Source organism: Passer domesticus, chromosome 7 (assembly GCF_036417665.1).
Source record: "Passer domesticus isolate bPasDom1 chromosome 7, bPasDom1.hap1, whole genome shotgun sequence".
Taxonomy (NCBI): domain Eukaryota; kingdom Metazoa; phylum Chordata; class Aves; order Passeriformes; family Passeridae; genus Passer; species Passer domesticus.
The window spans coordinates 9,257,368-9,283,995 of record NC_087480.1 but is presented as its reverse complement, the minus strand read 5'-3'; the positions used below and the strand labels follow the sequence as shown (position 1 = coordinate 9,283,995).

At 40.2% G+C, this 26,628-nt stretch overlaps 1 long non-coding RNA gene across 1 annotated transcript in view; it reads right to left on the bottom strand.

Moving 5' to 3' along the window:
- The window catches only part of LOC135304431 (uncharacterized), a 112,138-nt gene that overhangs the window by 14,288 nt on the left and 71,222 nt on the right, over positions 1-26,628 (bottom strand). The window lies entirely within an intron of this gene.

Here is a 26,628-nt window from a genome sequence, read left to right as displayed (position 1 = left end):
CTGAGACTATGATTTGAACTGCTTTCACATTTTAAATTACTATCTTGGACTATATGGTTTCTCATGGCATAACATCCTGAAGGCTGACTACTAAATGTGTAGGTGCTTTATTTTTTTTACCCCACCCAAGCACAGCATCATCCCTGAAGCCACAGGATTGTTACTGGGAATGAAGGCATCTCACTTGTGGCTACTGGTATGTTAAAAATTACTCTATTGATAACTTTATAGACTTCTTTCTTATACAATAAATGATATTTATACAAACAGTAAGTACCAGAGCAAAGACAAGAATCCCTGAAATACACCTTCAGATGAAAGCCTGCAAATATTTCAATGTACAATATAAAGTAGAACTATGTGGAGGCTAAAAGCCCACCAGAAACCACAATCTGATGGAGTGGACCCTTGATCCCCCTTGAGATGAGGCCTTCATCAGTCATACTGACAGCTGACCCCATCAACCTAACTTTGGAAAGCAAACCTGTTGAACAGGTATCTCTCCTTTCCCTTTACACAGGTTAAAATAATGAGATGGTGAAAAAAGATTTGTTAAACCATGCAGGATTCAGCTTGAATCATCCCCATGTCTTTGTAGAGAAGAATAAAGGTTTCATGTAGTCCTCAGATTCATGGGGCAACTAAATATTTGTTTTTTCATGGTAAGCTATTTATGTATAAGATTCTTCATGTTGTGGATTTAATCACTGTTACAGTAGTCTGTGGGAGAAACTAAGTTGGAATTCCAGACATGTCCTACAAATATCTCGGGCTGCTCACTCCAACTCATACATTATTTTTATTCTTATGGTGCCCTCTCCTTAGTACCAAGTTAGACTTCTTTTTTTTTTCAAAAAAAAAGAGAAGTATGCCCGTAAAATTTCAGACTTCTTATTTCTGACAGAAAGGAGGCAGAAGGGTTCTGCATTTGCTGAGAATATAAGCATCAAGCTAGGCACAACTTCTCTAAATTACAATCTGCTTTGTCAAATATCTAGGCATCCTCAGCTGATCATGTTTTAAATAGGGCTGGCTCCTTTTAAACAAATCACTCGAAAGCCTGGTTCAGAGTTATTTAAAGTGGCTGGTATTTTATGACACCACAAATGCTGCACAATGCAACTGCTGAGCTTTAAAAACACAGAAACTCGAAAGTGGGTACAAGAAACTACCATCTGTCTCTCGAAACAATTATCATCCTGCCATCTGTCTATACACTAGATAATGTTTTTGCTGTCAATAATATTTGATTGAAAAAGCTCTTTATGGATACTAAGAAGAGGAAACCATTTTAAGAAAAACAAAAATACATTGCTGATCATTCAAGTTTCTCTTTTCCACAAGAAAATCTGCCATTGCACTGTGCTCTACTGTGAGACAAAACATGAAGGGTACATTGCAATGATATTGGTCCCCTTTGTAAATGAGATGGTGCTTCTTTACCATTATTCCATTCTTTATGAACTCCTTCATATAAAAGATGCATGAAAAGTCCACAACCTAATTCAAACTGGGAACAGAATGAGGAAAAGTGTCTCAGAAACTTGCTTTGGACTTCCCCACATTTGTTTTTCTCTATCCAGAGTAGCCCACAGCAGATGACCAGTTTAAGCCCTTCAATGAAGCTGGTGGCTGCAGTCCTTCATTGTCCAACCTGAAAAGGGATTTAGATCCCAACACAGGAGGGACAGAAAACAGGAGTTACCCTGACATCCATAAACTATGGATGGTATTGCTCCCTAGCACATTTCAGCTAGTCTGGAAGCACAATTACATGGGCATGAAGTGTCAAAAGAACTCCCATGAAGAATACCCTTGAGAAGACTGTTGCCAGATCATTAGTTCCTCCCAGCATTCCAGGTTTTGCCCTGTACTTTGCAACCTTTGGGACAAAGGGCTGTGTAGAAAGACACTGCCAAGTATTCCACTGTCATGGTTTGATGCTGGCCCAATGCCAGGTGCTCACAAGAGTCACTCACTCAACCTACCCTGCCACAGCTGGGCAGAGGAGAGGGAAAACAAAAGGCAATGAAAGCTTTATGAATTGAGAGAACGACTGGGAGAAAACACTCCAAGGGCAAAACAGGCTCAACTTAAGGTTGCAAAGTAAAATTTATTACTAACAGAATCAGAGGAGGACAATGAGAGGTAAAATAAGGTCTTTAAAATACCTTTTTTCCCCCAACGCCTCCCTCCTTCCCACTGACAGCGCAGGGAGGCAGGGTATGGGGGTTTGGTCACTTTGTCACCCAAGGTTTTCTTCTGCTGCTCTGGGAGAGGAGTCCTTGCCCTGTGAGACCGTGGGGTCCCTCCCACGGGAGACAGTTCCCTGTCACCTTCTCTGGCACAGGTCCACTCTCATGAGCAGCAGCCAAACCTCACCTGCTGCAAACGTGAGTCCCTCCTCAGGCAGACAGCCCCCCAAAACTGCTGTGCCATGGGTCACTCTTCCACGGGGTGCAGCCCTGCAAGGACAGGCTGCTCCAGCCTGGCAGCAGGGCCCCCTCTCTCCACAGGGTCTCCCACTGGATCACAGCCTCCTCCAGGCATCCACCTGCTCTGCCATGGGCACCTCCCCATGGGCTGTGGGTGGATCTCTGCATCCCTGTGGATCCCCATGGGCTGTGGGTGGATCTCTGCATCCCTGTGGATCCCCACGGGCTGTGGGTGGATCTCTGCATCCCTGTGGATCCCCATGGGCTGTGGGTGGATCTCTGCATCCCTGTGGATCCCCACGGGCTGCAGGGGCTCAGCTGTTTCCCCATGGTCTCACCAGGGCTGCAGAGGAATCTCAGCTCTGGGGCCTGGAGCTCCTCCTGCCCCTCCTTCTCCCTGACCTTGGTGTCTCCATGGTGTTTCCCTCATAGTTCTCACCTCCTTCTCTTCTCTGACTAGGAGCAAAACCTGTGACTTTGTTTTGATTTTCTTCTTAAATCTGCCATCACAGAGGCATTACCAGCCTCTGTCATTGGCCCAGATTTGGCCAGCAGCCTGTCCATCCTCAGAGCCATCAGGGACTGGCTCTGCTGGGCACGGTGGAAGCTTCCAGCAGCTCCTCACAGGAGCCACCTCTGTGCCCCCCTGCTACCAAAAACCAGCAAAACCAACATGCCAAACCAACACATCCACGCACAACAAAGCCTTTAACAGGATCTTGAATTTGAGCACATCAGAGTTACCCCTTGATTATGTCATTAGTATTTTCATTGTAATTATGATTATTAGTGCTACAACACTCTTATAAGGCCCACCCCTAAAGCCTGGATCACCCAAGACATTTCACCAAGACTCAAAAGCCTAATGAGAGTCTATGTTTGTTTTCAGGCTGTTGCAACTCCTCTATCTGGCTGCTGTGGAGTCAAATGGATGCAGCACCAGACAATTACTGAAGCAGCATCTGTTTAGAGTCTAGTGATAATGACATTTGTAAAATCCAATGAATGTTTTATCAAATGAATCAGCCATATTTAGTGTGGGGGAGGAAAAAAATAAACAGGTTTCATTAAGAAGTTAATGCACTGTTTTTCCACATCTATAAAAATAAATCCTTTAAATGGGGAAAATAGTTTTGTGATCTAATTCTAATCTTTTATGACAAACAAGTAACCAAAAATATATTGGTCAATCAGTAAAGGTCCACTGACAGATGAGACACATTTAAATTAAGGGCAGATGAAAGGTAGGGACAGCTGCAGGTATGGGATTTTACCTTTTGTTTTAATTTCATTAGGGGAGGTTATGGGTCTGGGTGATCATGGTAGTGAGTTTTTTTTTAGTGAACATCATGTTTCATGCAACATTTTAAGAGAATTAATAATATTTTAACAGATTACCAAAAATTTTCCAAAATGCGCTGTGTACTGAGAATGGAAGTTGACAATGCATTAGAAGACAAAAGCAAAAAGTTCACTTGTCCTGCAGCAGCAGCACCCACCATTATGGTGGAGGGGCACGGGCAGCTTATGTCAAGTGTGCTCTGTAAAGTGCAGAAAGCAAGTGCAGAAATCCCTTACTTAGAAAATCATAGTTATTAGTGAAAAGCTGAATAAGCATGGCTGTATTTCCAAATGGGCTTGAGTACAGCAGATGTTCCCTGGACTCTTATGACTAAATCACAAAACTTGTCCTAGCCTGGAAATGCAGAAAACATGAATGTAGACTTAATTTTGGGGGAGGAGAGGAGAAGAAGAGAAGAGAAGACAGCATAACAGCACAGAGCAGCTGGATTTCCTGAGGCACGTATTTTATTCATAAGTGTAAGCTGGTGAATAATTCACGTGCAGCAGCATGTAGCAGAAGCCAGTTAAAGAACCCTACCAGGCTCAGTCCTGGACTTGGCTTTGCAAGTTGTTGTGCTGAGTTACTCCAGCTCTTTTTGCAAACATTCCTCCAGTGGAACTGAAAGCAGAGAGCTCAGCTGTTTTTATTCCAGATCCATAAAGTGGTGATACTCTTTGGGAGAGTTACGAGGAAATAATAAATCAGAGTAGCAAAGAAAGGTCTTCAGATAGTTATCAAACAAATGTCTTGGAAAAGCACAAACACATTTTATCAGAAAAGCTTTCACCAGCAGGCTCCAACTGCTTTGCATCCATGGAGCTGAAAACTGACCACATAGGCCAACAAAACTGCTGAAGGCAACCAGTGTGGTAAAACATATGGATCTGATTGACTGGTTCAATCTGCACACTCATTCTGAACTGAGCTGGAGAAAGCCACATAGTGATCTGGAGCTGGATGAATAGGCTCAGTTGCTAGAGCTGTCTGTGAATCAGTGCAAGAGAACATCACCAAGCCATTCCACAGCAAGATCCACTCACCAAAGGCATGAAGGTGGAAGAGTAAAATGTTAACATGAACAAGAATATCACTTGTAGATATTTTAGTTTAAGCTTTTTTCATCACTAAATGCAAATTAATCACACTGGATTTTTTTTATAAGAACAGCAAATCATATCTAAGTAGTTCAAATGAAACACTTTCCCTACATTTTGAGTTTTAAACCACTGGCTACTTTCTGATATTTACCCTCTAGGCCACAGCCTATCAATTTCTTAATTCTTCACTCAAACTCCAAGGCAAAAAAAGAAGGATTTATGCAAATAAGCTCTGTCCAACCTCATATAACAGCACAGTTTTTCAGGTTCCAAATTAAAAATCTACACACATTCCTCACATATTGCACTTATCTCACCACGGCATGAGTAAGCATGCTGTGTAGTAAACAAACTTTTATAAGATTATAAAAATCTTAACATTTTGTCTTAGTGGAAAGAACAGTGAAGCTTGCTGCAAAGGTCCAGTGAGCAGAGCATTCATCTTCCCCATCACTTTGGAACTGAGGAGAAGGACACAGCCTTCTCTGTTCCTTAATCCTCCTCACAAGCCCCAGGTGAAAGTGAAGGTTAACTTTGATGCTTTCTCACAGCCATAAACCCCTAGATAATCCTGAAACAGAGGATAGTTTGGTTTTTTCCTCACTGATATTTGTGCTAAAAAACATGAAATATTCAGGAGTGACATAATGCAGTAGTGAGGCTTCTGACTCCACTCTGTCCCTGTGTAGACTGGAGTCAGCCAGCAGCTCATGGGAAGCACTGAGCTTCCCCACAAAGGTCATCTCCATCTTTCCTCCTGTCCAGCAAGCAGTAGGGACAGCACAACAAGATTTCCTGCGCGCTTCTTTAGGTACAGGATTCAGTGATGCATCTGCTACAGAGCACCTTGTATCACTAGATAACCATCCTGATTCCAAAAGATTCAACCCAAAAGGGCAATTGACTCACAAATGAAAGTGGAAGAGGGCTAGGACAAGTAGTAGGAATTTTCCCCTTCCTTTCCTTTATCATGCCATGCTAATTATGAAGTTCAGATAAGCTAAGGATTTTATGATGTAATAACAGGAGGGATTTAAAGTCCTAATTTTTTATTCCAATCTCTCTCAGAAGTAGAAAATGAGAAATCAAAAAGCCAGTTATTTTAAGAATTCATAAGTTATTGCACTCTACTGTCCAGTACAATGAACTATTCTCAGTTCATGTCAGTTGTTAATAAGACTTTACCATAATATAGCAACTCAGCATGATTAAAAATACACCACAAAGGACATTCACTTCTAAAAATAGCTATTAAAAAATGGACAAAGTCAATCTGAAAATAGATAGGGGGAAAGGAAGAGAAGCAAAATAGATTAAGTAGGGCAAATCATACTGGATGCCAGGAATGAGTGCATTATTTCAAGTTCATAAAACATTTTTAAATAAATGTATAAGTAAAGCATGAACTAGCATATTAATCCAGTCAGAGTCATACACAGTCACTTATTTTGAACCAAAAATAGCAGAGGTTCTAGCTCGCTTCTTAGGGATCCTCACAATGGGTTCATTCATGCAAGACAGTGAGAACTGTGGCATTAACAAATTAAGGGTCTCTGTGTGCATTAAAGACATGAGTAGTCTTGCCCATTGATTTTAGCTTTTAAAGTTCACATACACAAAAACCAAAACAAAACAAAAAAAAAAAAACCAAACACACACAACAAACCAAATAAACAAAGAAAACACATACACACACCCCCAAAACCAACCCCTCCACACAAACCCTGCAAGCTTTACTGGGATAATTCAAACCAGCTCCAAACTTGCACCATGGAAGCAGATTTCATTTAAAAAAGCCCCAAGTCCATCTTTCCTGAAGTTAAGCAGACACCCAAATGCTGTGCTGGTTCAGTGCCAGAGCACCCAGCTTGAGCTGTTCACCCATAATATAAATGCACTATTGCACCTAATAATTGTGATTGCTATCATACCACAAAGAGCTAAATGCAGTTCAAGTATTTAATGGGTTTAGCACTATTCTAAAGTTTCAGAGGAACATACACTTCTTCAGAAAACATCTGTACATATCCCAAAACTATCTAAAAAATTAATTCTTGTTTTTTTCTTCTTTGGAATTCATGTACCAGAAGATACAGAGTGTCTGAATCTATCTGGACTCATCTTGTCTTAAAAAAAGAGCCTTATTCAACATACAGCTGTGAACATTTCCATGAAATGTACTTTCCCTTATGGCTTCCTTCCTGAAACCAAGTCACTTGAAAATCAAGTTTAGAATAAAGATTTATTTTGTTCACAGTGATTAAAACCAGCAAGAACAGTTAAATTGCTTGAGTGCCAAGTGTGTGCAATTTTCTTGCAAAATCCTTAGGTCTCCAAGTCAGAGGGATTTACTTTCACAGAGGCTGCACAGCGCTTACAGGTTTATTCTGTGCCACAGCTCAGCTCCACTGGGGAAAAAGAAGAGCCAAGAGGAGGGGAGTTAAAATTCCTCCAATGCAGATACTCAACAGAGATTTGGTGATTCCCTCCTACAGGTAACCTTCTCAGATATATGGTGAAATAAAGAGAAAACCCAAAACATTTTGGACAGCTCCAGCGAGTCTAACCCCTGTAATACTGCCAGTGTGAGACCACACGAACTATGAAGTGACAAGTATTTCATTAATTTGCCTACGTTGAATAACTTTTTTTTAAATACTTTTATGGGATACAGGAATACATTTAACTAGACCTACAGATGTCCATTGGCTGTGATGGACAAAATATGCAACAAAATCCACCCTAAACAGCACACCCTGTTACCCCAATGTATTTTAGCATCCAAAAGAAAGGTTAAGCTTTGGAAAGATCTTATCAAATCTTGTAAATACTACTCTTACTTCAACGGTGCAAAACTCATTTTCTCTTCTCTACTGATACAATCTATTGAGGCAATTGACTGGATTGAAGTCCAGTCATTTAAACTGAGCAAACAGTTTAGTGAAAATGCTGATAGGTCCTGCAAGATCTTTTGGCCTTTGCAGAGTGAAGTAGTCTGGGCTTAGGTCAATGAGTATGTTACTATTTGAGGATCTTAAAAGGGCACATGTTAGTAGAAAATGGAACTGTCTCAAGCTTGGTGCATTTCTTGAACTGTTGCAATGGGGAACAAAGACACAGGGACCTCCTTATTGCTTGCTCCAAAGATCATTTATTGCAACAAGCCAGACCTTTTTATGTTCTAAACTGAACCAGAACAAGCAGGCACTGGCTGCGTGCCACCGCGGTGTCCCTGTTCAGTGCCCCTCTGCCCAAGCAGCTTTGTCACCTCGCGGTGTCCGCGCGTCTCGCCAGCCGCTGCCTCGCTCACAGGGTGAGCACACCCCAGCTGTACAACCTGTCCTCTGTTACACAGCCCACCTTTCACCTCAGTGCAGCTGAACCTTCCCCAGAGTGCTTTCTGGTGAGCAAGGGGGAACTGAAGTCAACAGGATTTCTTATCTCACACACTGCATAAAATATCCGAGCTGCAATATTTATATTTTGAGCAGCAGAACTTGATCCAAAGCCCATTCAAGAAAGGTACTCACAGACCTGAGCAGATTGCAGATCAGTATCAATTGGTATATTAAGTTTGATTTTTCTCCCAGAGCAACAAACAGCAAATATGCACAGCAAATTACTCTTATCTTTGCTTAAAACCAGAATTCAACTGCTTCAGCATCAGAGGCTGGAAATATTTGTTTATTTCTGTGCATAACATAGCAAACATTTTCATCTTCACAATTACAAGCTGATAGAAATTTCACAAAAATAAGGAGGTTAATTAAGATATTTTGATGTGAAAACTGTCCCTATTAAATACTTGAGAAAATATTTTTTGTTTATATTATACATCTCAGAGTTTAGGCATTAGCAAAGGGGATAGGTGAGTGATGAAAGAATTACCAAGGGTATCAAAAGAAATACATAAAGGTTTCTGGGTTAAACAATGCTATGTTACCAGTAACTACCTCAAGAACGTCACCTTTCAGGAGACCTCTGATAAGGACATAGAGTTTACTAAGCAGGCCAGATGAGATCAGTCCACCAGCAAGAACACACACAGGGTAGATATATTTGCTGGCCATCTGATGGTTCAAGAAAAAAATCCAGAAATGGCTTCTTTAATGCCTGAGAAAGTCTCTGTACTCCTGGAGTAATGCTGCCATGAAGCATGAAGAGAGAAATGCAAATTCATGTAGCAAGCAGAAGACACAAGGAAAATGAAAGTAAGGAAAATGCCTCCTGCTGTTACCTGTGGAGCAGCAGGCTTATCCACTGCTCTTCACCTGCATCCCTTCCACAGCACCACATATGTCAAAACAAACACAATCCCAGCCAGAATGGTGTTAGAAAAAATAAATAGAAAAGCATGTTCTGTAATCATCACTGAACAGTCATTCCTGAATGCTGTGATTACAAACCTTATCTAACAAGTTGGGGTCCTTTTTAATAAATTACTAGAACTTCTCACTGCACTTGGTAAGAGTCCCCTCATCTGGGTCAAAAGGCCACAAGAGATGGAGACATCCTGCCATGTTTGTTCACACAGGGATGTAGCCCTTGCAGTCATGTGGAAGAAAAGTTAATGCATTCTTTCAGATCAATAAAGGTGTTATTTAAGAATTCAGAGCTCAGGACTGATGAAGTTCAAGTCGTTGACATGAAAGACAAAACCATTATGAAGTAAAGAGCACGTATATCCCCCCCCCCCCCCCCCATTTTATTTCATCTCTTTCTTGTAATATGGGAAATTTTAGCAACCTCTGCACAAAAAGGAAACATTTCTCTCAAAGGATTATTTCCTTTTTTCAGCAATATAAATATATCTATTTGCACAAATAAATACATAATTCTTATCTCTTAGCATAGCATACAAGTGATGCAGTTAAAGAGAAAAAGTGAGATCTTGGTTACCAGCATTGTCATTCTAATCAAGAGTTCCAAATCCACCCCCATTCCCCTATAGCACAGTGGAAAGATGTTTCTGTTTATTTTCTTAATGCAGGCTTACATGCCCCCTGGCTATTGGAATACAAACACAAAAGCAGATGCAGTGTTAATTTAATTCTCTAGCAAGTTTTCAGTGGTGCAGGAGCAACATCAAAGACAAACTACGAATATCAAATTAAAGCCATCCATCATTCTTCTTGCACCACGTTGTCCAAATGGCTTAACCAATATCAATGAGGATTTAACTGTCACCAGCAAGTGGAAACACTGGCCTAAAATTAGAGTAGATTTGAGTAAATTGAATGATTATTAGAGGGGGGACATGAACACAAGCTTCAATCCAGCAAATTTAAAGCCTGTAATCAATCTTCACCAGGTAATCACCACCCATTTGTCACTGAAAATATTGATGCTTTGTTAGATTACAGGAGAATACCAAAAAGCTCCTAACTTCATTAACATGAAAGTACTAAGCAGATCAAGTCTAATTCAGGATAGCACCTACCCCAGCTACATACTTGCTCTGTCATTTTATCTGCAAGCCTCAGCTTCCCCAGATGCCTAATGTATGATATAATATACCTTCCCTTTGTGGAAAGCTGCCACCACTCTGAAACCTGCAATCTGTGCTCTCTGTGTATCTCCATTTTTAAAAATGCATAGACAAGTTTTTGGGAAAGATTTATACACAGAGAATATTAAGAGAAATTAACACCTCAAAAATAATAACAGGCTGAAACACTTGAAGGGACTGAAGGAAACCAGTGTTAATTATTGTCCTTTCTTTCCCACAGCACAAAGGATGCACTGAATTGCTCACTTGTCTTTCTAGCTGGTGATTCTTCACATTTGATACTTAGCCCATTAAAATACTGCATATTATCCCTAGTATATAAGGGGGTACATAAGTACTTTTGCAAATCTCCTGTTAGTTTCACAGCTTGTGAATGAAGAAAGTCAAGACAGGCTTCGTAACACCCTGTGCAGCAGTCTGACCCTCTGCCACAAGAGTGGAGGAGGACCTGGTGCCAGGGAACAGCACAGCAAACAGAAGCTAACTGTGTCAGTCAAAGACATCTTCCAGGGCATAGCCAGAGGGGAAATCAGTGGGGAAGTTTTATTAAAAAAAAAAAAAAAGAAAAAAAGAGTATCAACTACTGTCCTGGGTTGCACGTGCCCCATTGCTGGCCCTGGGGCTGCAGGAGCCACTCTGAGGAGAGCTGGGGGTGCCCTCTGTGGTGGTGCCTTAGGCAAAGTGTATTTAATAAAGGCAAAAATGCCACTGGTTAGTGAAACAAAAATTGTGAGAAAAGCCCTGCGGCACCAAGGAAGAGAAGCAGCTGTCCCAGGCACAACAACCTCCCATTCCCACTGCTCCTGTACCTCACAGGTCCGGGGAGTGAGGGACTGAGATCAAGCCTGGGACAAAGTGGAGAGGGAAAGTGCTCTATGATTTTTGTCTTTGCTTCTTCCATCCTATTCTAGTGTTGACTGGCAATAAATTAAATTCATTTGCCCCAAGTCAGGTATGTTTTTCCTGTGGCAATAATTGATAAGTAATGTACCTGCCTTTATCTCAACCTGAAAAATTCCTTATCTGATTTTGTCCCCCATCTTGCTGCTATGGGTCAGGGGGAGGTTTAAGAGAGCAGCTGAAGGGGGTCTGGCAGCCAGGCAAGGTCAGCCAAAACTGACAGCACAGCTGTCTTGTAAAAATCCTCACACCTCCTGCCTGAGGATGAAGACTCTGAAAGCAGGAGAGAACTGGGAGGGAGGGAAGCACATGTTCTGAATATTCACCATCATCCAGACAGGGACTTCAGGCCTATTTCAAAAGTTTGATAAAACCAAACTATGCCAAACCACTCACACACACACTCAGACACTTAAGATGTTTTTCAAAGAAAACAAACCAAACCCCACAACCTAAACTCTATACAGACAGCAGACCAAAATTCATATTGAATTTTTCAGCCTTTGTCACTGGAAAATAAAGTTCTCATTCCAAGTACAAAAGTATCTGGGAAGTGTTATCCCAGTGCACATAAACAATGCAAAGCAAACTTCAATCACAATTTAAAGCTCAATTTAAATTTCACTTATATTTGGAGTTAGCTGAGCTATACCACTGCACAAATCACAATTGTTACAGTGGCTGCAAAAGTAACATTTCATCAGATAAGCCTACCATCTTCAAAAGAAAGAAGATGAATTACAAAAATCAATTTTCCACTCATTACAGCAAGTGTAAGGACCACTAAAGATTGCCATCACTGCCATAGTGCTTTCTGTAATTTATACAACAATTTCTCGGTTTTTCATGGTGGACTGTCACCTGTAAGACAGCATGCAAATGAAGAACATAAAAATAATATTCAAGCAATGCTTCTGAGAACAAAACTGTTGCAGGGAAAAAAAAAAAAGGCAGTTCTTGGAAAGAGATGTGAAAATGCAGACAAAAACCCATAGGTGGTTGCTACAGAAACAGCCAAAGTGTATCACAGTATCATCTGCAGTTATTCATACAGATCCCTTAACTGAGACAGCAAATTAAATAGACCCCCTTCCCCACAGGAGAACAAAAATGATACATTGCAGTAAAACAAAATCTTTGTGTACTGCCAGCAATACATCAGTTACTCTTTTAAATGAGAAAACAATTATAGACTTGGCTGAGAAGTAAAGTTTTTACCCCTCTGTGGCTCCTAATACTTCAAATCCTGGAAGCATTGATACGATTTTCATAAAAATTTGTCACTAAACAGTTGAAAAACAGTAAAGCTCTTTTAGAAATATTTGAAGCATAGAAGTGGAGCTAAATCAAATTATTTAAACTTTTGAAGATATCAGTTACAAAAGGTACTTCCAACAGTATATTTCAGAGACAGCCCTCTAACAGTAAATTAACACAAAAACAGTATAAAGACTTGCTTCAAACTGGTCAGTTCATTTTCTTGATGGTGTAGTGAATTGTGGTACAGAAAAATCATCAGTTTGGAAAATGAGAAATACTTCTAGTAATTTTTCATAATTTACAAAAATAATTTCACAATTAGAGGACATACTTAATTTTATCAGTCCTGAATGCATAAAGAAGTGAGGCATGTCCCCTAAGAGTGATTATCTCTTCATCTTACTATCCTATTATTTCTATATTTTACAGCAAAAGGAGCCCCAGAGTTCTCTGAGTGATAAAAATTATTTTTGAACAAACACTGCAAGTAAGGACTATATGGACAGAATTTTTCTGTGCTTATATTATGGTGATTACTTTTATTTTCTTTTATAATATCATTCAGTGACCTTCTTCTAATGGAATACAAACTGTTGACTTTTCAAAAATTGTAAGCAATCCTGAGGAGCTGCAGTTTGCAACAATTACAGAAGGATCATCTACATGAGGATTATTATGCAGAGCCACAAATGTGCTCCTAAGGCTTATATTGGAACATGGTCACATGCTTCACCTTCAAACTCCAGTTCTCAATCATAAGATATATAATTTATCTTAGTCTATGTTAAGTGCTGGATGAAAAGCTTTTCCTTGATATGGAGATAGCAAAATTTTTTGTTGCATTGATTCTTTAAGGAATAATTTTGATCATAATTAGTTTCAGTTGTACCTACACGGAACTTGCAAAAACCTTCAAAAAAAGCAAAGACAAAGCCATACAAAAATATATTAAATTACTTTTTAAATAGTAAGTTTAAATTTATCGCAGTTGAATACAAAGGTACACATAACATAAAAATATATTATATATTAATGGGCATCAAAGGGAAGACCTCATCGCTCTCCACAACTACCTGAAAGGAGGCAGTAGGACGATGGAAATTGGTCTCTTTCCCTGAGTATCAAGTGCTAGGACAAAAGGAAATGGCCTCAAGTTCTATCAGAGGAGGTGTAGATTGTATACTAGGAACAATTTCTTCCTTGGAACAGCCTGCTCAGGGAAGTCGTGAAATCACCATCCCTGGAGGCATTTAAAGTAGTGTAGATGTGTCACTTGGGGCCATGGTTTAGTGGTGAACTTGGTAATGCTGGATTAATGACTGGACTTGATGATCTTAAAAGTATTTTCCAAAATTATTCTGTGATTCAATGATCAGATTTCCCTGAAAATGCCCTCAAAATATGATATTGTCCCTTACTTTTCACGTTGCTCCTTTTCACAAGAGAAATGACCACTATTTCATGATAAGAGATAGCATTCAGTGGAAATGAGATTTAAGCCCAATACAAATGTAATACTGGTCTTTGTGGTCAGCATTCATAATACCATTAGTACGTAACCCATAAAAGGGCTCAGGCTTTTCAATGTCACTTAGAGTCAGGTCACAATCTGACAGTGAAAGAAGCCCTACTGACAGTCTGTTATATTTAAGCAGAACCAGACTTCTCCTTTTCTTATCCTCTCTCTCCCTTCATCAAAAGATGACAGTAAGGCCTCTGCAAGGCTCAGACCCCAAAAGAACAGAGGATCAACCCTTTCCTTAGCAGTGGCATTCCAACCTAAACATTTAAATGGATAAATCCTTCCGATGGACAGAATCAGCAGCTCTGAGAGCTTCTTTAAACATGTGTGTTTAACTGGACAGCAGGGCACCTGTTTGGCACAAACCTTGGCTAGGGCTCAAATTATTCTAACAGCCTTGGCCCAGAGGGTCTTGCGGTACCAAATGAGAGCATCCCCAAGCCTCCCCAGGAGCTAAGCTCTACTTGCCCCGCTCCACAGCTGGATAGATGGAGCAGAGCAGATGAGAACAGGTATACTGGCATTTCATCTTCCTGCAGCAACATGTTTTTCTCAAAGACTCCCATTTCTTTTCCTTTGGCACTCAGTCTCTGTGCTCATTTTTCAGTTTTCCAGGCCAGCCCGTCATCCTGGTTTGCCAGGCTGGCAGTGCTTTACCAGAAACAGCAAGCACATACAAACAGTTTCTGCCTCCTGCTTCTCTGAGCAGGCTGATACTGAGAAGGAGCAGAGGTAAAGGATGTTCAGAGCCTTGTCATAAAGAAGGAGGTAAGAGATCAGTATGTTGAGAACAAAAATTGTTCACAAGGGAGCTTTTATCACATGCTAATCATGCCTCTGAGATGCAATAAATCAGAAAATGTAGCCAAGTCGCTCCAATGTCTTCAAAATGTGATTCTGGTGGGAAACACCATTACCTGAAAGTGCTTAAAATATTTTTTTTATTTCCCAAGATTCCAGAGAAAGTAATAATAATACATTTGCACTAATAGGAGAAAAAACGTTGCCTATGAAAATCAGAAAGATGTGCTCAAGCAGTCAGCAATGAACTGCACAACTCTGAAAGCAAATCTTCTATTGAATACAGCTGATGTATTGGCCTCACTCTGGGTGAACATGAATTATTTTCAAAGGTGAAGCAATTTTCATTTATCCACAACAAGACCTTTCCCCAAAAGTGGACAGTAGGTGATACCTGACAAGAATCTGAAAGATTTGTTCAGAATTACGATCTTTAGCTCTGGTATTTAGCTTGTTCCACTCCCCAGTGCAGCTTGAGAATTCTGCTCTTAGGACAGGGTGTGATGCCTTTTGTGCTAAAGATTTACATGTTCATCTGAATGAACTTAGTGTCTGTTTCCTCTGTTTCCAATGTTCTTGTCAGATTTAGCACCAATGACCAACACAAAAAATACTGCTATAAATATCTCACTGAAAAATCCCAGTGCTATACAGTAACTACCATGAGCACAATCAAGTTATAGCTGAGAAAGAGAAAAGCAGAACATGGACTGACCCAACATCATCATCCTTCCTAACAATCACTAGTAAGTGACCCAGAAGAAATTCACAGAAAATATCTGTTATCTGTTCTGAGGAGCAGCTTGCACAAAGAAAATCTTCCTTGATAATCTGCCCTTCCAGTTATGTGAGACCAAGTGATGCCAACCACTTCTGAGCTCTGTGGTTCCTCCACTGAACCTGCAGGACATCTGGTCTCCATGAAGGGAGAAGCTGAAGTGCACAGCTTGAAAGGGAGCTCAGATATCTCCCTACCAGGGCCCCAAACTCAATGTTACAGAAACCACAGCCCCCAGCTCATAAGTGGCAGACTCCGGGCATGGTTCACATGTGCTCCTGACAGCCATGCACCCTCACCTCTCACCACATTAACATTCTATATCTGCCTCTCAAATATACCATCTTCCTTCTACATCTTTTTCCTCCACAAAAGAAGTTAGCAGGCAAACAAATTTTATCTCACATAAATGAAGCTGGATGCACTCTGAACTCAGAGACAGATGCCCCAAATACCAGCCATTCAGTAGATATAAAAAAACTAATTTTGATCCATCTTGTTGCCCAAGTGTTTGGAGTAAAACATAGCAGCAACCTCTTTGCTAATCTCCTATTAAGGGTTCTCAATTACATTTGTAGGGGAAAAAAAAGAGTGCTTTAAAATTGCTTAACCTACGATGATCCCAGCAGGAGAAACTTGACAGCTAATAAGAGAAGATTTTTCAAGATGCATGAAAACCTGTCCCAGTGTGGTTCCTGCAGAAGTTTGCTCTTTTCATAAACCTTAAACTCAAAAAAAAAAAAGTCTGATAGCAAACATTATCTTTAAAAGAGGCCATTTGGAGCCACCTTCTGAATAAAAAATAAATGTGTGAAGAATGTTCTGAAATACCACACACATACACACTTTAAACACTTTTCACCCTTCCTTGCTGTTTGAAAGTGACTTGCACACATTTTTAGACTCTGGGGAACCCCAAAAGAAAGGATATAAGCAGAAGAGCCGAGGCTACAGCCAGAAATTGAGCAGTTGCTGAGAAGGTTTTGAGAAGGCTGCTCAGCAGAGCTACATCTCAGCTCTGCTCCAGTCCTGCCAGCACCTCCCCAGCCACCCCCCTGCTAAAGGAGGGTGCAGAGAGGTTTTGCTGCAGAGCCATGGGAGAAAGCTGTGTCTCAGCCAATGAAGGCACATCACTGCATTTCAGGAGACAAATTCCTACTGAGTCACAGTACACCAGCCTTCTCTGCTGCTGCTGCTAGTACAGCCATTAATTTTGCCAGTGGTGCTGTTAGTCTTGCACAACTCAGAGGTTTCTGATTTTATTGTTCATGGGGCAGGCAGTGACATTTTGAGGGCAGCTGTTCTTCTCTACTATCTCTTTTCTGGCCACCTAACTTTGAAGATTACTTCTATCAAAGACCCTTCCTTGCCTACTGCAAATGTCTTGACTGTAGCAGCACTAACTAAAATTAAGCTGAGTGCAAGAGGTGCTTTGCATTTGTGGCTAGATGAGAATCCCTCAGAGAGAGCTCTTAAAAATCACAATGCTACCAAAATTCCCTCATCTCAGTGAGAAAAGGAGTAGCTTTTACAGAGGTACTTAGTAGCAGATAAGGGACAGTTGGACATTTTTTTGTTCCTGAAGGAGAAACACAAGTTAGGGAAACTAGAAAATGCCTGACTGTGAGATTTATGGGACAAGATCTGGGAAAAGTATAAGTGGGCCAAAAGGGCCTCACCTCAAAGTGTCTGAAGATACCATGGCAAATAGCCCACATCTAAGGTACTGGACACTTAAGGCTGACCTCATCCTGTTGACAGAGGCTACTGAAGAAAAAAATAGTCAGTACCAGGAACAGGCCAGTGTAAGAAGGTCCATCTAGTTTCTCAACTGGACAAGCAACACATCAAGAGAATTTCTCTGCTTCTAAATGCAGGGTGCAGAGTGAGCAGACAGCCCAAAGCTCTGCTCCACATACCAGAATGAGTTTGCCACTAATTGTTTTCCCAGTTCTCCAAAAGAGACACTAAGTAAATGCAAAACCGCTTGGCAAAGTAGCCAGAGAGAGAGAGAACTCTTATCATAGAGAACTCAAACTACTGTCTGAAAAAAGGGATTTCTTGACAGTCATTTATTTATTTATTTATTGATAGTCATTTATTTTACTGCAAAAACTTCATTGTTCTCTATAGCCAGGAGCAAACACAAGACTTGTTCTACTAACAGGCTTCTAATGTCATACACTCAGCCTGGAAATTCTTGGCAAGATGCAGCAGCTTTGCCTGTGCAAAGCATGACAGGCAGCCCACCACGACACAGCCCATCAGGACATGCAGGGAGGAACAGCTCATTACAACTGGCAGATTATAATGACTTTTTACTGCCTGCTATAACAGAAGTTTCTACAATGTGCAAGTTAAACTGTGTGCAATATGCCAGCAGATGGAGAAGGGGAGTTTAAAGGACCCCCTGCCCAAGTTGCTTGGTTATTGCTCGCTTCAAAAAGAGAACTCCTTGATGGACTTTTCAAAGCTCATAGCTAGACAGGCACAGGAGGTCAGCAGACCCACCACAAAGACATAAACATACACACAAACCTGTGAGCCAGGAACAACAAATCCTTAGCTAAGTGCTTCTGCTGCATTAGTTAACTACAACTGGAATTAATGAAGCACATATGAAAAAGCTGCAAGGCTTAAATCAGGTTGATTTTTTTAACAAGCACACCACTTTTAAAGGGCTTTGTGACCACTTTTGCCCAAGCTGTGTTTTATAATGGTTGCCATTATAAAACCTGCTTCAACCAGACAAAAAACAATTTCAAAAATACACAGCACTCAGCCAGTGAGCAATCTGGCTGTCCTTGTGCTAGCTCAACTCATTCTGTCACCCCCAGGTTTTTTTGAATAATCACCACAACAGAAGAATTTGCTAAGAAACACTGGAGAATCCATAAATGCATCTCAGCAGTGGCTTCAGCTTCATGCATGATAGGAGAGAAAACTGATCTTTGCCATCCTATCTTTTCATATAATAAAAAAATCAGACTGTTGTTCAGGGAGGGCAAATTTGTATGCTACAGCCATGATGACTTTTCACAGTATTTTGAAAAGGCTGGAATGAGACAGCCAAAGCTTGAGTCCCTGATTTCAAGGAGGCAACATTGTGAACTCCATTATGCTTCCAGGTATCAGCAGAGTTTCTGTAGACAACTTACACCTACATCTTCAGAATATATCAATTCAGCCACAAACCAAACTCACTAGAGAAATCCTCCTCTTACTTACTCAAATGTCTCTAACCTTCTCCAAGTTGGCAGCCCTACACAGAAATTGATTGCTCATGGAGAGAATAGTGAGGAGGAATACTGAGCTGATTAATTTTTTTTTTTTTTTTTTAGCAAAACACAAATTATGAAGCGTTCTTACGTGGGTTTGCACTTGATTTCAGATAACAGAGAAAAGTCGCTGCACAAAAGCATGATACAGTATCTTAGAGCAGCAAAACCTACACATCTCTTATCACCAACCACTCAGCAATGTTAAAAAAATTCACCAACCTGACCCTGCAAATAACCCACAGTAAAGTAAAAGAACAACTTGGAAGAGCCAAACTGGGCATTTACACTGAAGTGGAGAATATACATAAATACTTTTGTTAGCAGCTGTGGAAAAATGTGGCACATTCTATTTTTTTCATATCTTTGACACATGCAGGAGAACCCTGTCAAAAGTGCTGATTACTTCAATAGTGTCCAGAATAGGACACTATGCAGATGGCATTGCAATTTTTTTTTCTCCTTTACGTGTTTGACAAACATTATTTGCAAATATGTTAGCAAGACTGTCATCTGCAGTATCAACATGCCATCTTGGAGTCCACACACTCATTGTCATTTATGCTGGTTGAAAACCTGGCATTGCTAAGGTTGGTAATTCTGTGCATTAGTAAGATTCCTTGTCTTCCCATTATACGATCCTGTTTTCTCTTTCCTCAGAGGGTTAGCCAACGTACACAATACTGAATATATTTATAACGGGTCTTATCTTTTATCTGATTTTAATTACACACAAACTTCAGCCAAAATAAATAATCTTCACAGTAAAGAAAGCACACGCAGATATTTTTCTGTGACTCTCAGTCAGAGCTTTGAGATCTGTCAAGATAGTTTACTATGAGACCTCCCAAAATGATCCAAATTCAAATGTTTATTAGAATAAAGTTGGGATATTTCACTTAAATAGAGAAAAAACTCAAAAAGGCTACAAAAATGGGATAGAAATTAGTTGTATGCTCAATTCCCCTATTCACCACATCAGCACAGTACCATCAACTTCTTAATAATTTTTTTTCAAAGCCACAGAGATGACAATTGCAGAATTCAGTAGGCACACAATAGGTCAAGATCTGCCCTATATTATCCTCATAAGAGAAAATCCAAGTTGGCCAGACTTAGTTTTGAAGAACTATAAATGGAATACATTCAACAAAAGTCCCAGATTTTAGTCTTTAAAATACTGTGTAATCTCATTCTCACCAAGTGTGCTCCATCCTTTCCTACACATAACCATGTGGCACCTGTGCCAGCATTGAACCTCATCTGAGAGAGTAGTGGAGAAGTCCATAGTAAATCAGACCCAAGAGAACAGGCAGAGAATTGAATGGTGCTACCAGGCTGAGAGATTGGCAGGGACACAGACACAGGTATTCAGTTTGCAGAAACTGCTCTCAAACAGCTCCAGTGCAATGCTGCCACTACAATATCAGATGTTACAGATCTTGAATTGAACGCCACAAGCTGGCAAAAGACTTTTGACCTTTTCTCTTTAGCTTCAGCTTCCCTGAGTTGCTGTCACTGCTTCATCTCACAGGCTTGTTGTGAAGATAAAGTCATCATTAGCACTTGTGAAGCTCCCAGACACTGCAGTGGTGACTGCTGTAAAAAGCCTTGAGGAGATTTAGATTTCCTTTTCAGAGCAGAGTTTCAATAGTGTGCCATAAATAAAGCATGGGACCACACACTGACAATGGAGAAAACATAATACTGAATAGCTGCTCATTTAGTGAGTGCTATTCATCCTGCTCACTGAATGAGGCAAGAGGAAAAAAAAATAGTATATGATCCTGTAATTAAAGACTGTATCATGATGCATGCACACAAGGGTCTGAATCAGGGTTGCACTGACAACTTTATGTTTGATTGCTTAATTTTGCAACCTTAATGATGTTTTTTTAATGCAGTTTAACATTACGTATGAGTTCTTTCTTTAAAAACTGTATTAGGCAGCATTTGTCAGTAAATGCAAATAACCCAATGCATTATGTATATTTGGTTCCCTCCAGGTCTTCCAGTATGATAAGAATGGTTACCAAATAACATGTTTAACAAGGTTTTCCACAAGTTTTTCTGCAAAGCTTTCTCCTGTTTAAATCCTCACAGTGGATTTGTTGAAATATCTCCAACACAAAGCTATGAAGCAAAACAAAACTTCTATCATAATTATGCAAATAAATTTAAGTCAGAAGCTTTTGCTGTGCCTCTCTATAGATACAAGAAAATTTCCCCTCTATTCTAATGATAAAAGGCAGTGAGAATTACTGGCAGCCCTTCAAGAGGACAGTGAAGCCACTACTAACTGAGGAACGAGAGAGCTGGTGCTAAGTCCCATCTTGTAAATATGAATAAGTAAAAATATTTTCATTGGTAATGTGATTTGCTGAAATATTTGCTATACCAGCATTCTTGTTCTCTCCTGTAGGCTAAAATTTGAGCAACAATGGCACCTAGTATGGCAGAGCTGTTCCTCCTCTCAGTTGCACTTGTACCATTTCTAAGGGACTTGAATATTACTGTCAGGCACATATCATCATGGGAGCCCAAACTCCTACATAGTAATATTAAGACTTCAGCTTTAGTTTTGAAATCCTGTTCTAAGGCACTTTCTTTAAGTCAGGAGACAGCATAATTTCCTAAAAGTAGAGCCCACACAAACCATCCCAAACAGAAATGCTCTCCTACAATATGCTCTTTCTTTCTCTCTCCTGCCTTTCACCCTGCCCCCCTCTCCCTTTCTCACTCTCCCATGCCCAGAATATGAGATTCTGGTATTTACAGCAAAACTATTTCCTCCCAATGGGTGCTCACATAAGGCACAGGGATGAACAAAGTACATCCCCTCTTTTTGTACACACCAACCCCTCAGGTCAGCTGCAATCTGCCAGAGCCCCCTTGGACACCCACCAGGTCTGTCCAAAGGAAACAGCAGAGAGAGGCAGATGGAAACTGCAGCTCTCTGTCAGAACTGATAACCACATTTGGAAACAAATTAACAAAACTCAGAGCATCTCAGTACTACACTGAGGGGTGTCTGGGTACAGTCTGCTTGTACATAAGAATGACAACTCTTGGACTTTTCTTTTGAGTGCCAGGCACAAATTTCTGGCATCCCATCCCTTTAGCAGAAAGTCTCTCTTGCATTTTAGCTGTTGTAGCACATCTCTTAGTTGATTCTTCTCCTAATTAGGTTAGAGCTTCTATCACAGAATTCACAGATCATTAATTTTTAAGAGAAAGGGAGTCATGTCCCTCCCCTTTTTTTAAAAATTTATTTTTTCCTTATTACAATATTGCGAGGAAGAGTCTTAATTTAGAGGTTTGTGTTCCAGTGGAGTCACTAGGACAGCCTTCCAAAATATTTTGATTGGCTAAGAAAGTGGTTTGCTTCACATCTTTGACCAAAAACAACACTTGAGACAAAAACCTGGATGAAGTCAGCAGCTATTTTATCAGAGGACAGGCAGTAAGTACATAAATAAGTTACTGACAGCAGTAACAGAAGCACATATGTAGAGACCATCCCCTTTAAAAAAATCCATCTGCCCTGCCTTGTGGATTCTACCAAATATTAATAAATCTTTTTGTTTGTTTGTTATGTAGCACATTGTACAAACAATATGCAAACAGTCACTATCTGATAGTCACCAAATACTGGATGATATTTAGGTGTCAACTGCATCCAGAGAAGGTTTTTCCCCATAGATATGAAAAATACTAACAAATCCTTGCAGCACAGAGTTGTGCCTCCTGTAGGTACAAATCTTCAGGTATAAAGCAGAAGGCATTTGGGCTCCAAACACAGACTAAGTCCTTCCCATCCTACATTTTGCACAGACTGAGCACAAGGTTTCTAGCCAAGGCAGTCCCTGAGAAACAACCTTGCTCAGAGTTGTCTCAATCAGAAACATGGAGAGTTAGCTTCCTACAGCTGATACGGTGAAAGAGAGACCTCAGTAAAGTGATGGGGGCAGGAGAGTTAAGTTACTTATAACCAGGCATGGATGCAGAACTTCATCCAAAATGTGAAGACACCACCATTGCAGAGGTGTTGAAGCATCACAACACTCAGGTGCACTGGTCAGTGTTACAGCTATGAAGAGTTAATCAAACTGTTATTTGCTGCTGCATAGAAAAAGATATTAAAGCATCTGGGCATCTTGGAAGTATTAGCACCTTACAGGCTACAGATCAAGAGAGAAGTGAGCTTACCTGCCTCTTGCTAATGAGCAATGAGGGGTAAAAAACGCCCTCCACCCAACCCCAGCACATGAACTGCTCCCTCTGTGCAGACTGGCTGTGAGACAAGAGTGCTGCAAAGCAGCAGTGGAGATGGAGCAAGTGCTTTCCAACACCCAGCTCCAGGGCTCTGGCTGCTGCAGCTGGTGTTTGAGGGAACCTCTGCATGCCAGGGCAGAACAAGCACTTCAATTCCTGCTTTTCTTTATTTGTGGCTTGCATTGCCTGCTGTCATTCAAATCTGAATGGTCAACAATAAAAGACTGCTCACAATTACTGCTTCCAGAATGACTGCATTGAATGATTTCCTGACAAATTGTTAAAGAACTGTACATTGCTATTATTATTGTTTTCAAATCAATGCTTAAATGAATAATTTGTATGCACCAGTGAGCTTTGCTTGAAATCTAGTGACATGTCTAAAAATAAATGTTGTGCCAATGGGTAAATTCTGGCAAGTCACTGAATCAAGAGGAGTGTGACAGAGGTGATTGGAAGATGGAAATAATTAAGCTGGGTTTTTTCTCTTTTCTTTTCATCATGAAAAATAATCATTTTGCCTAAAGTGCAATTTGAAGTGCTCTGTAGGAAACACCTTTGGCTTTCCTCAAAAATAAACCTGTTCCAACACCCAAACCAGCACCCTAAAAAATAAATGCATGATTTCTATGCTTTTTTTTTTTTCACTTTTATCTTTTTTTTTTTTAAATACAGTTTTCAGAGAGCCTGAGATGTAAAAGAGACTTCTGAAGTTCCCCGAGGAAATTTGCACAACAGATGGTAAGATATTGTAGTTTCAGAGGTTTGATTAGAAGAGTCAGTGATGTCTGCTGGGTTGAGCACAGGCTGGAGAGCCAGGAGCTTTCAAACTCCAATCCCCACTTTACCTCTCGCTCCCTGCCTGTGGCAAGTGGTGTGGCATTCTCCTCCTGCCTGACTGCAAAATGCAAACAGGGTGGTTCTCACAGGATTGCTTAGAAGGATTAATCTAAGGTTTTACTCTGCTTAGAAGATCTTAAATGCCAGTCACACTCTGTAAATGAGACACTGCTGTTACACCAAATCAAAATCTGCATTGCTCTGCAACCCAAAATAATATTTCTGAAAAAGTACATTTCTAACACCTTCAGTCTAAGCAGATGATCCAGAAAATAACTGGTAATCAATTTGAACAAAACATACTGAGACAAATTCAGTGTGAATTTTTTCACGTAGCACTTATACAAATGTGCTGTTTTAAGGATTAATTTTATAAACAGAATTCTGAACAATACAGTAAATACCAAAAAAAAACCCAAACAAAAACAGACAAACAAAAACGCAAAGCATACAAACCCTCCAAATAAACTTAAAGCAAAGACATCATTGAAAAGGAGCATATAATCATGGGAAGGACTTTGTTCTTGTAAGAGCTCATAAAGCACCTTAAAAACATGCTTCCAGTCCTGAAGTCTTGATAGGCACCTGAAATACTTAATGCTTACAGCAAACATTTGATTTTGCAATATCTTCTCTCATACTTTTTTCCCCTCATGAGTTTAGATGTGTAATCCACCCTTAACCATTTTTAAGCCAAAAGATAAATAGCTTAATGAAAAAAAGAATGTTATCATTAAAGGCTATACCTAAAAAGCTTTTATACAATTGGTCCACAAACTCCAGATGCAAAAACATCTCAATTCAGCAAAACTGAGGATTCCCTCAACAACCAGAAGTTAACTTACTTCCATTAAGAGGCACGGCTTCTAGAAGTAATCTTTTACACAAACCTAATTCTGCATAGCATAAGTATGCAGAATAAGTGCAAAGACCATAGTAGATTATACTGTTGTCCTTATCAGTTAAATATCATTCACCCCAACATAGGGATTTCTGTCTGTATTTGATGTCCAGAACCCAGTCTGCATGTTTGAACAAGCAGGTATTTCCTATTGCCCTGTGTCAGTGACACAGCAGAAGGAAGCAGATGTATCACCAAAGGCTTGGATCTCTTCCCTTGGCCAACTCCTCTGCTCACCCTGCTAATCCAAAGCACAGGCCAGCCTGCTTGACCCACAGAAGAGCATGAGAGAACAGGCAGAACATGAATCCTGGCAATAGCTCCTGGCAATAGCTGAGGACAAGGCTGAACAACTTCTCACTTGTTGGACTGGTCAGTCCATCAACTCATAAATAAACATTAAACACTGAGGAAAAGAGCATCAAAACAAGTAGCACAGAGGACATAGCAATAAAATCCTACAGCCTGAAACCATTAAATACAACTAGTTAAAGACTAGAAAATGTTTTTGCAACACAAAAACCTCCCCAAAAATTTGTACACACACCATAAAGATTCAGTATTTGTTACAGGAATGAAAGGGAGAGAGGTACGTAGGAGGAAGAAGAAACACCTCACAAAATAAAGAAGTTCAGCTACTTTTCACAGGATGAAAGGTTCCTCCCACATCCATTCAGTAGTAGTTGGTTGCAGGTCTGTTCTATTCCCTGGCTCACTATCTGCTACATCATTGCTGAGACATCCTACACATTCCTCCAACGCTTGGCAGCAAAGCCAGAGAGAAATAATGATGACCATCCACAATGCTCATCTGCCCATACTGTCCAGGGCTAGTGGTAGAAAGGATATAAGGCATATGAAATATTACTTATATAAGGAAATGGAGAAGTGTAAGGGTCAGATTTATGTTAGGAAAGAGTATTTATTCACTCCTGCTTTAATAAAAATGGAACTAAAGTGTTTGATGCAGAGAATACTCAGTGCATTCTTACAGGAAAAAGAAAACAGATGGAAAGATATTAATCAGCTCAGGGGCAGAAATCTTTTCATTTGTACATCCAGAGATCATAGAATTCAAAGAATAGAAATCCCAGGTTTAGAGTGGAATATGGGACTTCACGTTTCAAGATACATTAACATAAAATCAGTCAAATCCCTAAAACTGAGTGCTATAGTTGTGGTAATGGTCATGCAGTGCTGTACCCAAACCAACACAGGAGGTCATGAAAGTGATACAAGCAATTGTCAGAGCTGTCAAAAACATGAGTAAGAGACTCTAAAATCCTCATATACCCCCAACAGGCTTGAAAACATTTTTGTATGTTTAACCCTGACATCACTGTGAGTCATTACTTTGAATCCAATTATTAAGGAATTAGGGGGGCTTGGATGTATTGTAGACACCCACTGAAAGACCTTCATGCAGCACTTTGTGAACATGGCTGCTTGTTGCCTGCCCTTAGAAACCCAGACATACTGTGCTCCACTGAAAAATTGCTTCCTGTATTTTTAGTTATTTATGTTGCAAAATATTTTTACATTGAGGAAAGAAAAAAAATGAAGGAACATGAAAAATCAACTTCCAATGCTGTATTTGTCAGATGTCTGAACAAGTGCAATCTTGCCCCGAACCAGAAACTGAATTTAGATGCAGCTTTGACCTTATATCTCTTACGTACAATTGTAT